We start from the raw sequence: 10,910 nt of genomic DNA, 5'->3' as shown, positions 1-10,910 counted from the left end.
TGATTATGCGGTATACTATTGAGTAGGGTTCGAGTGATGGTTAGATGGTGGCAGCGATTGTGATTTGATTGAAATTGAGGAATTGAAGAGTCAGGAAAAGGTATAGTTGATTGAGAATTGGTAAGAATAAGGTACATCTTCGGGATTACTTAGGTCAGTATGGAATGCATTGTTAGTGTATTGCATAGTTCAGATGAGGTGTCATTATTGAGTATGTTTAAAGAAGAAAGTCTATATAAATGGACTAAGTGATACGACGAAGTTCCGTGAGGTTTCGTGATCAGCGACTAGTGAGAAACAAATTTCAGGTAACCAATATGTTAAGGCTTTTGGAAGTGGCTTGCATAGTAAACAATTGGGTAATTTCGTAGCACTCTTCAAAGGATGAGTTAGTATGGGTTAAAGGAAAAAAATTTGGAAATCCCTACAATGTGAAGGCTAGAGTTATATTTTCAAGATGAGACCATATTCGTGGTAGTGTATTATATTGTGGGTATTACAAACTGGATAGCTTGTTTGAGCATTTCTGGAATATTAAAGGCTTGGTAGCAGTTGTGCGAGGTTAGTGCAAGAGCTTGTAAGATTTGATGCTTTCGAAATAGTGATAGATGTATCGAGGTATTATAGTAAGAGATTCAATGGTTAGGAGTGTATTAATTGAGATACTTAGAGTTGTGAGCAGGTTAAAGGGAAGCATGAGGAGATTCTGATGTATTTAGAGTTCATAGGGTCTATCAGCGTGTATCGGGTAAAGGCTGAGAAACATGAAGATTGCGATCATATGGTATTATTCTTCGGTTCTTCGGTACAAAGTTGATGAGTGGTTAGAATTCAGCCTTCTGAGTCGAGGGGACAGACATGATTGGCTATGCATGGAAAAGGACTATAATTGGCTACCACAAATGTGTGATAGGACTGTGATTGGTTTTGAAAAGTTTTCGGAAAGTTTGGAGTCAGTTCGGGTGACTATTGGTGGTATTAAGAGGTTCGTACATTCATTCCTTCGATTAGAGCCTAGTGGGCTATGTTTATAATTCTGGAAGGACTTATGGGTTTCAGCTCAGAAATGAGGGATGATAGGTTTACCGAGTTTATTGGGGATGCGTGTAGACTTGATGATATTTTACCGAGGTGTAACACCCCGTAAATTTGAGTTAGGTGTGAAAGTGTAAAAACTAGTATTAAGATGATATTTTAGCCATATGAATTTATTCGGGATGAATTCGGGTGATAAACAGTCGTTTTGAAGTCAAACCAAAAAGTGGAGTTCTTAAGGGCTTCTAAATTCGTCTAAATCTGAGATAGTCTGCACTTATGTCTAGTTTTAGGGTAGTTTCATTGGGAATTTGAGAAAACATAAAACATAAAAGTTGTAGGTCTCTGAAATACCTTTCCAACCATATAAAGTGGGGCTCAAATCGAGCTACGTACAGGGATTTATGATCATTTTACTGAGAAAATATCGATTGTCAGAAAAAAAAAATGTGCTGGGCGTGCGTCGCGGACCCAACACGCAAAAATATAGCTGCAGACCAAAAATGATCAGGTACTGGAGCCACGTCGCGTGGTCAACACGGATCCATGGTCAGGTGTTGAACCCGTGACGCGGGCTCAGCGCGAATCGAGTTATTTTTCTGGTTCTGAATCTTCTTTAAGTTTTACTTCGTTGTGTTATTTCCCACTTCATTTTAAACCTATTTTCTGAGGAAAAGAACCCTAGAAAATTCTCTCTAACCCTAAGGTGAGTCTATACTCAATCTCCATCAATCATACACCAAAGTTCATCTATTCTTGATCATAAACCATCTCTCCAAACCCTAGGTTCTTAAAAATTCAAGAAGAAGAAGAAGACAGGCGTGTGGGATTCCATCAAAAGGTAAGACTCTTGATTTTATGAGATTATTATTGATGTTTGAACTAGTATAGAGTAAACAAAGAGGTTAGAATCCACCAATGATTTCCATAAGATTCAAGAACAAGATTTAAGGCTTGCGAAAAACCCTAGTTTTCGAAATTCCAATAAAACTTCAAGAAACTATTCAAGTTCTAATCTTTATCATCTAAAACCATTGTAGTGTTATTATTTCATCTTGGTACGTACGTTTGAGCGGGATTTGAGGTATGTCTAGATTTCCAAAAATCTTTCTTGAAGTATGTCTACTCTTCAAAACCCTTCTTTAAAGTATGTTATCTTGTTTGAAACGTGTGGACGATTGTTAGTGATTTGGAAATCTTCCTCTAGAATATGAACATGACTATAACTCTTGTTTGGTGGAAGTTCTTTTGGAATTAAAGATGATTTCTTTTAGACAATGTCATGCGTGCGTAGGGTCAAGCCCGCATCGAACCTTATATGAACTATACTACTTTGTGAAACTCATTTTTCCCATTATTGGATAATTGAACTCATTTTTCTAAAGGTTTGACCTTAAACTTATTTTGCTGTTGAATGAATTTCTTGAACTTAAAAATTGAATAACAGATTTGAATAAGCTTCTAAATCGGTTATGACTTGAAATGCCTCTATTTTGAGATGATGACTTGAGAAGTGAGATTTGGCTCTAATCCATGATTGATAACTCGGTAATATGCCATAATTTGTATTTTGTTGTGTTTAGGCCTGTATAGGCAAGCTGTGCTAGTCTAGAGGATGATTGGCCGTTATGGATCCTAACGTATCGATACGAGTATTACTGTGTCAGTCCAAAGGACGATTAACCTCCGTTGCTTTCTAGCCCGGAGTATCTATTGTTGTGTCAGTATAGAGGACAATTGACATCCGAGGTATGTCTCCCAGTGCATTTGTTCTTTGTGCTAATCCAGAGGACCATTAGCCTCTGTTGGAGTATCTATTGATGTGCTAGTCCAGAGGACGATTAGCCTTCGTGGTTTCCTAACCCAGAGTATCGATTGATTGATTTGCCTGTGAGTGGCTTGCTTTGTACTTTGATTAGCCTGTGAGTGGCTTGTTTCGTATCTTGTTGCCTGTGAGTGGCTTGTGGTGATATTGAATTCGTAAGTGAAATACTTGGCCTGGTAAATGGTAAGGAGTTAAGTTAATGTGTCCTTCGTTGTTGGATTCTCTGATGACTCTTTAATATTGCTGACTTGCTTTATTCCTGGGTTTGAACTGTGATTTTCATTGATATCATTTTATTGATTTTATCCATCATATTTTATTTTGTTAATTATTTCCCCTTAGACACTCATTGAGTACCTAGTACTCAGGCATACCATTGTTATTTTTTTATGGTATGTTAGGTATCGTTAAGGAGAAAGTTCGTGATATGCCTGCTACTTAAGAGAACTTGCTGCTTTCAAGACTATTCGGTGAGCTCACATGATTGTTCGTGGGGCACCATTCTATCTTTACTTTTCATATTTTAGTTTTGGGCTACGTCCCGATGTTTTTAAACACTCTTTATTATCTTAGAAGCTCCATAGACAGTTGTCGCCATTGTGGGTAGTGTGTTGGAGTCTTGTGTGACTCGCTGGGCATTTTGCCACATTTAATTACTAAGTTTTTTATTTGACTTCCGCTGGGTTATCTCAAAGTATGATCGTTCTTTTATCTAATTTATTAATGATTGGTTTTTGTATTTATTAAAAGATTGTCAAAAGAGATTAGAAGTCTATTGATTTTATAAAGTGCTTACGGTGTTGTTCATAGCATCGGATGCTTGTTACGCCTAGGGTGGGTTTTGGGGCGTGACATGAGGGCAGCTATTCAGACAGTTATAATGGTTTATGTCGGTGCTTGGTAATGATTTGAGGAGGTACTATGGTTGTGAGAAGTCCTTAGAGTTGTCAGATGATTCTCTACAGGTTTGGACTCGACAAGGTAATCAGTGGGTATGCTTCCAGTATGATGATTCAAAGATTTAAGGAGTCCTAGGCGATAGGTTTTGACTAAAGTAGTTTCAACACCGGGATACGAAATTAACAGACTTGGAACAAGCGAAATCGGCTTTGTGCAAGATCAGTTTTGATGGAATTGCGTAGAGTTCTCGGATGGAGCAATGATTCTTTCCTGGCAAGAGTAAGTTATAGTTTCGGGCTTGTTGTGCGCTTTTACGTGTTTCTAAGAAATCGTGGTGTGAAGAACGGCTTTAGAAGGTGTGAAAGAAGGTTAGCAGAATCAGAATATCTTACCGGTTGAGAGTGAGCTACGGTTGTCTCTATATCTAAAGGACTGTGTTATCTAGGGAAATGTTTGTGGGACCTATTGATCACGTTCAGAGGAGGTTTTATTGAATCAAAGAATTCCAGTGAAAACAGTTCTTATATTCAGGGATCAGTTGTGAGAGAAATTTGAGGATGGAAAATAGGGAAAATTTGGTATTTTAGCTAAATTAAAGGAAGTTTGACTGATAAGGTGAACGAGTAGTGATAGTGGTGTACTTCTTTCCATGGAGGCTTCTGAGTTGTTATAATAAAGATTCCTTGGTTACCGTCGCCTTTCGTTCTCTCCTTCTTCGTTCGAGGACGAACAATTGTTTAATTGGTATCTGATGTAACGACTCGTTTGGTCGTTATTACACTTTTGAACCATTTACCCTCATTGACCCTTCCCCGAGCCTTGTTAATATGATTTTGACCCGCGAGGATGGGTGGTATGGTTCCTAAGGTAATCAGGCGAGTTTTATGATTACTTATGAGAAATAGAACCTTAAAGTGAAAAACGGTTGACCGATACTTGACTTTTGGGTAAACGAACCTTTTTCGAAAATTCGTCGATTCTGAGAGGTCCGTAGGGTTGATTATGACTTGGTGGGATGTTCAGTTCGGTTCCCGAGGCACTTAGGAGCTTTTTGGATTATTGGTTGGAAAGTTGATTTTTGGCCATTGGGTGTTGACCCGGTCAAACAGATCTCCGCTGGGAATTTCGAGACCACAAGTGAGTCCGTAGTATATTTTTATGTGTGTTTACATGTCTGGTTTGCATCAGGGAGGTCTCGGGTGATTGTCGAGTTTTGGGAAGAACTTGGTCATAAACCAAAAAGTTGTTGGTGTCTGATGTCTCGCCTCAGCAAGCCTAGGTGCGCCACAGCAGACCCGCCTCGGCGAGGCCTGGTCCGCTGGCGCGGGCTCTATGGATTCTTGGGGAATCCGTTCCAGCAAACGGTATTCCGCTGGAGCGGATGTGCTATAGCGGGTTTGAACTGCTGTAGCGGACCATTTCTGCTACGGCAGAAATTGTTGATTCAAAAAGTTATTTAATGCTAAGTGTAACCGTTAATTTCTCATTCCCAAAATTATATCTCTTAAGTGTCTCTAAAGTGATTTGAAGTGGTTCAAGGTGGATTTTTCTTGGGGTAAGTCTTTCTAACCTTGTTTTCCATTAATTACCTTTCCTAAGCTTTAATCAATGGTGGAAATCTAGAAAACTAATGGAAGAAGATGAGTCTTGACCTTTACTTTGTTATTTGAATTTTAGTCTTCCAATATGAGATTTACTAATGGATTTGACTAATCTAAGTATGGGATTTCATTAATTAGTAACCAATAGGCTTGAATCACCCATTCTAGTTGAGTAATTGAAATATGGAAAAGCTAGCGTTTATGCCTAAATTGGGGGTTTTGCTTTGAATTATGACATTGATCAATACTTGAGCTAAATTAGCTACTAGAGAGTAGAATTGAACTTCTAGAGCGTTGGGTTACTAATTCCATCTTTGAAATATCCGTTTTACCCTTGTGGGACTGTTTCCCCTCTTTTACTAAGTTGATTTTGATTCGAACGATGTATAGCAAAATGGGTACCATTGTTTCTCATTTCTAACTTAGAATTCGAAAATGGTTAGACTTTGAGTATTCGGAGGCTCTTCGGAAGGGCAAGGCTCAAATCTGATTGTCCGTGGCTCTAGCTCGGCAGCGAGGTAGGTTACGGCTTACCTTTCGATTAGACTTCAATTAGCAAAGCATAGTTAGAAGTTAGTTATTGATGGAGAAATCATATTAAGCCTTCGGGTATGAACTTGGATGGATATTCTTATGTTGGTATTGCTGATGATTTGCGGGCTTGTCACCTCGTTTATGGTGTTTTAGCTTGTTGCCATGTGTGTGATGGGCTTGTTGCTTAATTGTTATGTTGTGGTTGTGATATGTTCATCTCCCACTTACCTGGTCATTTATTATTGATAAAGGAAGAACTGGATTCGGTATTGAAATTGTGATATGTGCTCATGTAGAGGCACGAATGAGATTTGATTATGATTTATTCTTGAGATTGATATCATGCATATCATTCATACACATTCTACATGATTCTTTGATATGAACTGTTATTTGATATTAATAATGATAACAGGGAAAGTGAAATATCTGAAGCTTCATATCATGGTGTCTGCTACATACATATTTCATACGGCATCTTCTACATACATACATACATATATATATATATATATATATATGTTTTGGTGTTACCTATGTGGTCCGAAGGGAAATTGTTCTGGACGTGGCATTGCACAGATTTGGGAATAACATTGTATTGGCAGTTGATTACAGATGTTGTTATGTTTATTCGCCCTTATGATTATTGTTGAATTTGGCATTCATGCATGCACTTCATCCTGCATTTTTCGTGATACTGTGATGTGGTTCCAATTGAGAAAGTGAAGGAGGAAAGTCATCTCTGCGCTGTGTGCGGAATGACTATGGACAGATTTGATATAGTAGCCATCTTTGGGCTGTGTGCGGAATGGCTAGTGATATGGAACCACCTCTGGGCTGTATGCGAAGTGGTTGGTGTTGGGGAAATCATCTCTAGGCTATGTTCGGAGTGACTAGAACATGGACTTCGCAGGTCCCCCATGGGTCATGACTATTGAAAAGTGGAGGTTTCCGTCCGTAGCATGTGTGTACAGTATGAGACAGTTGGCCAGTGCATTGCATCGCACATGCATTCATATTACATTCACTCATATCTCTGATTCTAGTTGTTCCATTTATTGTATTGCATGGTGCGTTTCAACATTGATTCCTTGATTGATGATTCAATTGAGATGTTGCTTGCTTGATTAATCACTTCCCTAGACACTTGATGGATTCAAGGACTAGAGGGTCCCGCCTAGGCTATGACTGTAGACTACTGAGATCTAGTGTGGTTCACATTACTGCAAGTATTACATGGATATGCTTAGTGACTGTATTTGACTGTTTATATGCCTATCTTTTAGTTTCTTTATTTTATATATGTTATCTAATTGTTGTTGGCCTATGATGCCTACCATTACTTGTTGTTTGTACTGATGCTACCTTGCTGCATTATTTTCTGAGTGCAGACTTTGCACCGATTCCACTTCAGGCCTTCGTGAGTGAGTTCCCGAGGCAGTCAATTGGAGTTTCCAGGGTGAGCCATGTTCCGATCCACTGCTTGGAGATTCTCCTATCCCTCTATCCTTATTTCCATTCTGAGATAGATATTTTATTTTCAGACTTGTATTTTCTAGAAATATGTACTTAGTTGCTCTTGTACTATTCAGACCATATTCCTTAGGTAGTTGTTGTATTCCCACAAGATTATCTATCTATCATTTAAGACTGCTTACCTTCTTATTTGCTAATTATGCTGATTTGGATGTTGAGTAAGGGACAAGTTCGCTGACCAGGTGGGAAAGAGGTAGGTGCCCGCGCGATCCGTGATTTTTGTCGTGACACCATATTTAGACTAACACTAGTGAGTGAGTAATAGTTTGAATACACCGAATGCATGTTAGAACCCAAGGTTTTAAGTTAAATTCGAAGTATGGTGATTAGTGGAAGAAGAAATCAGTTAAGCCGTAAGAGAGAAAACTACAGAAGAATAGCCTTTAAGAGTTATCAGGAAGGGATTTCCCTAAGACTGTCAGTGTGAGCAAAGTTAAGTCTTTAAGACAAAATATGCCAGTTATGACTACCTTAGCACCCCGTTCATGCCAGTAATTCGCCTTTGTCCTTGTAAGGAAGATTACTCTGAAGTAAGTCGAAAGATGAATCATCAGTAATGTAAAGTACGAGAGAAATTGAAGAAGATAAAGGGAAGGCAGCTTGATCTCAATAAAAGAAAAGAATCTACAAGCATAAGACCTTAACCCTAGGTCTAAGGGAGAGATTGTGTACATCGTCATAAAGTCCAGTTGAATATTTGAAAACCCGAAGGGTTAGCATGAGATATAAAGAACCTCAGTTCAGTAATAAGGGCATAATAAGATAGTCTTCATAAGGAATATGCCTCACACGTACAAGAAACATGATGTCAGTAGAATGATTGTCGATCGACTTATGTCAAGATCAGTTATTATCGATCCAGCGATCACAGAAAATCTATAAGATCATGCCCAGTTATGCATCACAAGGGTAATGCCATTGCACAAAACTCTAATCTTCAGGGCGCTTAGCGCAAATCAATACTATGAGTATGTTAGTATCTCAGAAAAAAAATCAAGTATGGGAAGTCTAACTCATGTTGGGGCAGATAAGAGAATCATGGTGACAAACTTTCATCATTTAGCGAACCTCGGAGTTCAACTTTTGGACCCTGAAAATGGTGGAGTTGTTGTACAGAACAGAGCCAAATCCTTCTTAGTAGTTAGGAAAGAGAGGAAAATAGTTTCATTTCCCTATCTATTCCAACTAAAGGAAGGGATTCACGTGCATAAATCCATGACTTTCGAACAAGGAGGAGATGATGGTACTTTAAAGTACCAAGGAAAATTATGCGTCCCATATGTAGATAGATGCAAAGAGAGGATTATGACAGAGGCGCACAATTACTAATATTCTACTTACCCAAGCTCCACAAAATGTATCATGATCTTAAGGAGGTTTATTGGTGGGATGACATAAAGATGAATATAGCCGATTTCATGTCTAAGTGTCCAAATTGGCAGCAAGCGAAATTTGTTTGAGCAGAAAATTATACCAAGTTATATATTTGGAAAAGTTCTAGATTCCATGGGACTTCAGTTTCCATTAGATTAGATTAACGTGTCCATTCACAACGAACTTTTTGTTTTAAAGTCTTTTCAAAAGGGATTGGGTACCATCTCAGCACATCTTTTCATCCTCAGACATATGGCTAGGCAGAGCGCACTATTCAGACTATTGAGGACATATTAAGGGCATATGTCCTGGATTTCAAAGGTAATTGGGATAATCACTTGCCTCTAATTGAATTTACATATAATAACAGCTATCAATCTAGTATTAAGATGGCACCGTACGAAGCTCAATATGGGCGGAGATGTAGGTCACCAATTAGTTAGTTCGAAGTTAGTGAAGAAATGTTGCTAGGACTAGATTGGGTCCACCAGGCTATGAAAAAAGTCAAGTTGATTCAGGAGCATTTGAAGACGGCTCAGAGTCGCCAAAAGTCCTATTTGGGAGTGCGACATAGAGACTTGAAGTTTCAGATTGATGATTAGGTGTTCCTAAAAGTTTCATCTATGAAAGGAGTTTTGAGATTCGGGAAGAAACGAAAGCTTAATCCCAGATATATCGGGCCATTTAGAATCCTACGAAGGGTTGGTCAAGTGGCTTATGAGATCGAGTTACCGCACGATTTGGTTTTCGTGCAACCAGTGTTCCATGTATCCATGCTGAAGAAGTGTGTGGGAAACCCATTGTTGATTGTCCCCGTTGACATGATCACAGTTAAATATAGCCTAGCCTATGAGGAGATCCCTATAGCTATTCTTGATAATCAGGTTCGCAAGTTGAGAACTAAGGAATTTGCCTTAGTAAAGGTGTTAGCGGAGAAATCGAAAGTCAAGACGCTATGTGGGAAGCCAAAGAGGACATGAAGTCCAAATATCCACACCTATTCGAAGATCAAGCAGAAAGTGTGGAAGGTAACTAACATCTATATTCAGATCTATTATTATAGCATTTGCGCTTTTAGTATTCAGTCAGTTCAGAATTCATTCAACTCAAAATTCATTCAATTCAGTATTCATTTAGTTCAGTAGTCATTTAGTTAAGTATCTATTCAGTTCAGCATTTATTCAGTTTTGTATTCATGTCAGTTCAGTGTCCACATGTTTCCATCAGTCACGTTTATGATCCTGAGTTAGCCATAGTTACAACCAGGATAATCATTCAAGGATGAATGATCCCAAGGGGGAGATAATGTAACACCCCGTAAATCCATCTTAGGTGTGAATTTGTTAAATGAGTATTAATATGTTAAGTCCCATCTGAATGATTTTGAGTGGAAATAGTTGTATTGAAATAAAGACGAATGGTGAGGTGCATAAAATTCGATAGAATCGACTAAGTTTTCGATAGGTCTGTCTTCCAGGCTGATTTTGTGAAAATACGTTGCGAATTGGAGAAAACTTAACACATGAAAGTTGTAGCCCTTTGAAATAAATTTCCATCCATATAAGGTGGCGGCCAACCGGAGCTCTGTGCTAAGATTTATGCCCATTTTACTAAACATCGTCAATGTAGTGAAAATAAGGTGTGCGTGTCGCCCAGCGCATCTTTGGGCCCGACGCGCGTGCCAATTTTCTAGAACTTTGGAAAACTTTTGCAGGATCAGAAAAATGCCTAGTGCGGCGCGGGCCACGACGCGCCAGGACATTTTATGCCGAAGTGAACTTTTCTCAAATTTTATAAACTCAAACTTCGTAAAACCTTTTTCCACTTCGTTCTAAATCCTTTTTTTTTTTGTAGAAAACACCCTAGGGCTTCCACAAATCATCCAAGGTGAGTTCCTACTCAAACCCCATTGATTATTACATCAATTTAACAAAGGTTAATGCTAGAATTCTCATCTATTTCACAGATTAACGATTGAATCTTCGTCTTGCACAAAAGAAACCTAGAATTTGAATTCAAGAGAAAACATCAAAAAGGTAAGACTTTCCTACTTCGATTGATTGTAGCTTTGTGTTGATGATTATCAACTATAAGTTCATAAGAGA

This window comes from Lycium ferocissimum, chromosome 8, assembly GCF_029784015.1.
Source record: "Lycium ferocissimum isolate CSIRO_LF1 chromosome 8, AGI_CSIRO_Lferr_CH_V1, whole genome shotgun sequence".
In the NCBI taxonomy this organism is placed as follows: Eukaryota; Viridiplantae; Streptophyta; class Magnoliopsida; order Solanales; family Solanaceae; genus Lycium; species Lycium ferocissimum.
This window is presented reverse-complemented; position numbering follows the sequence as displayed.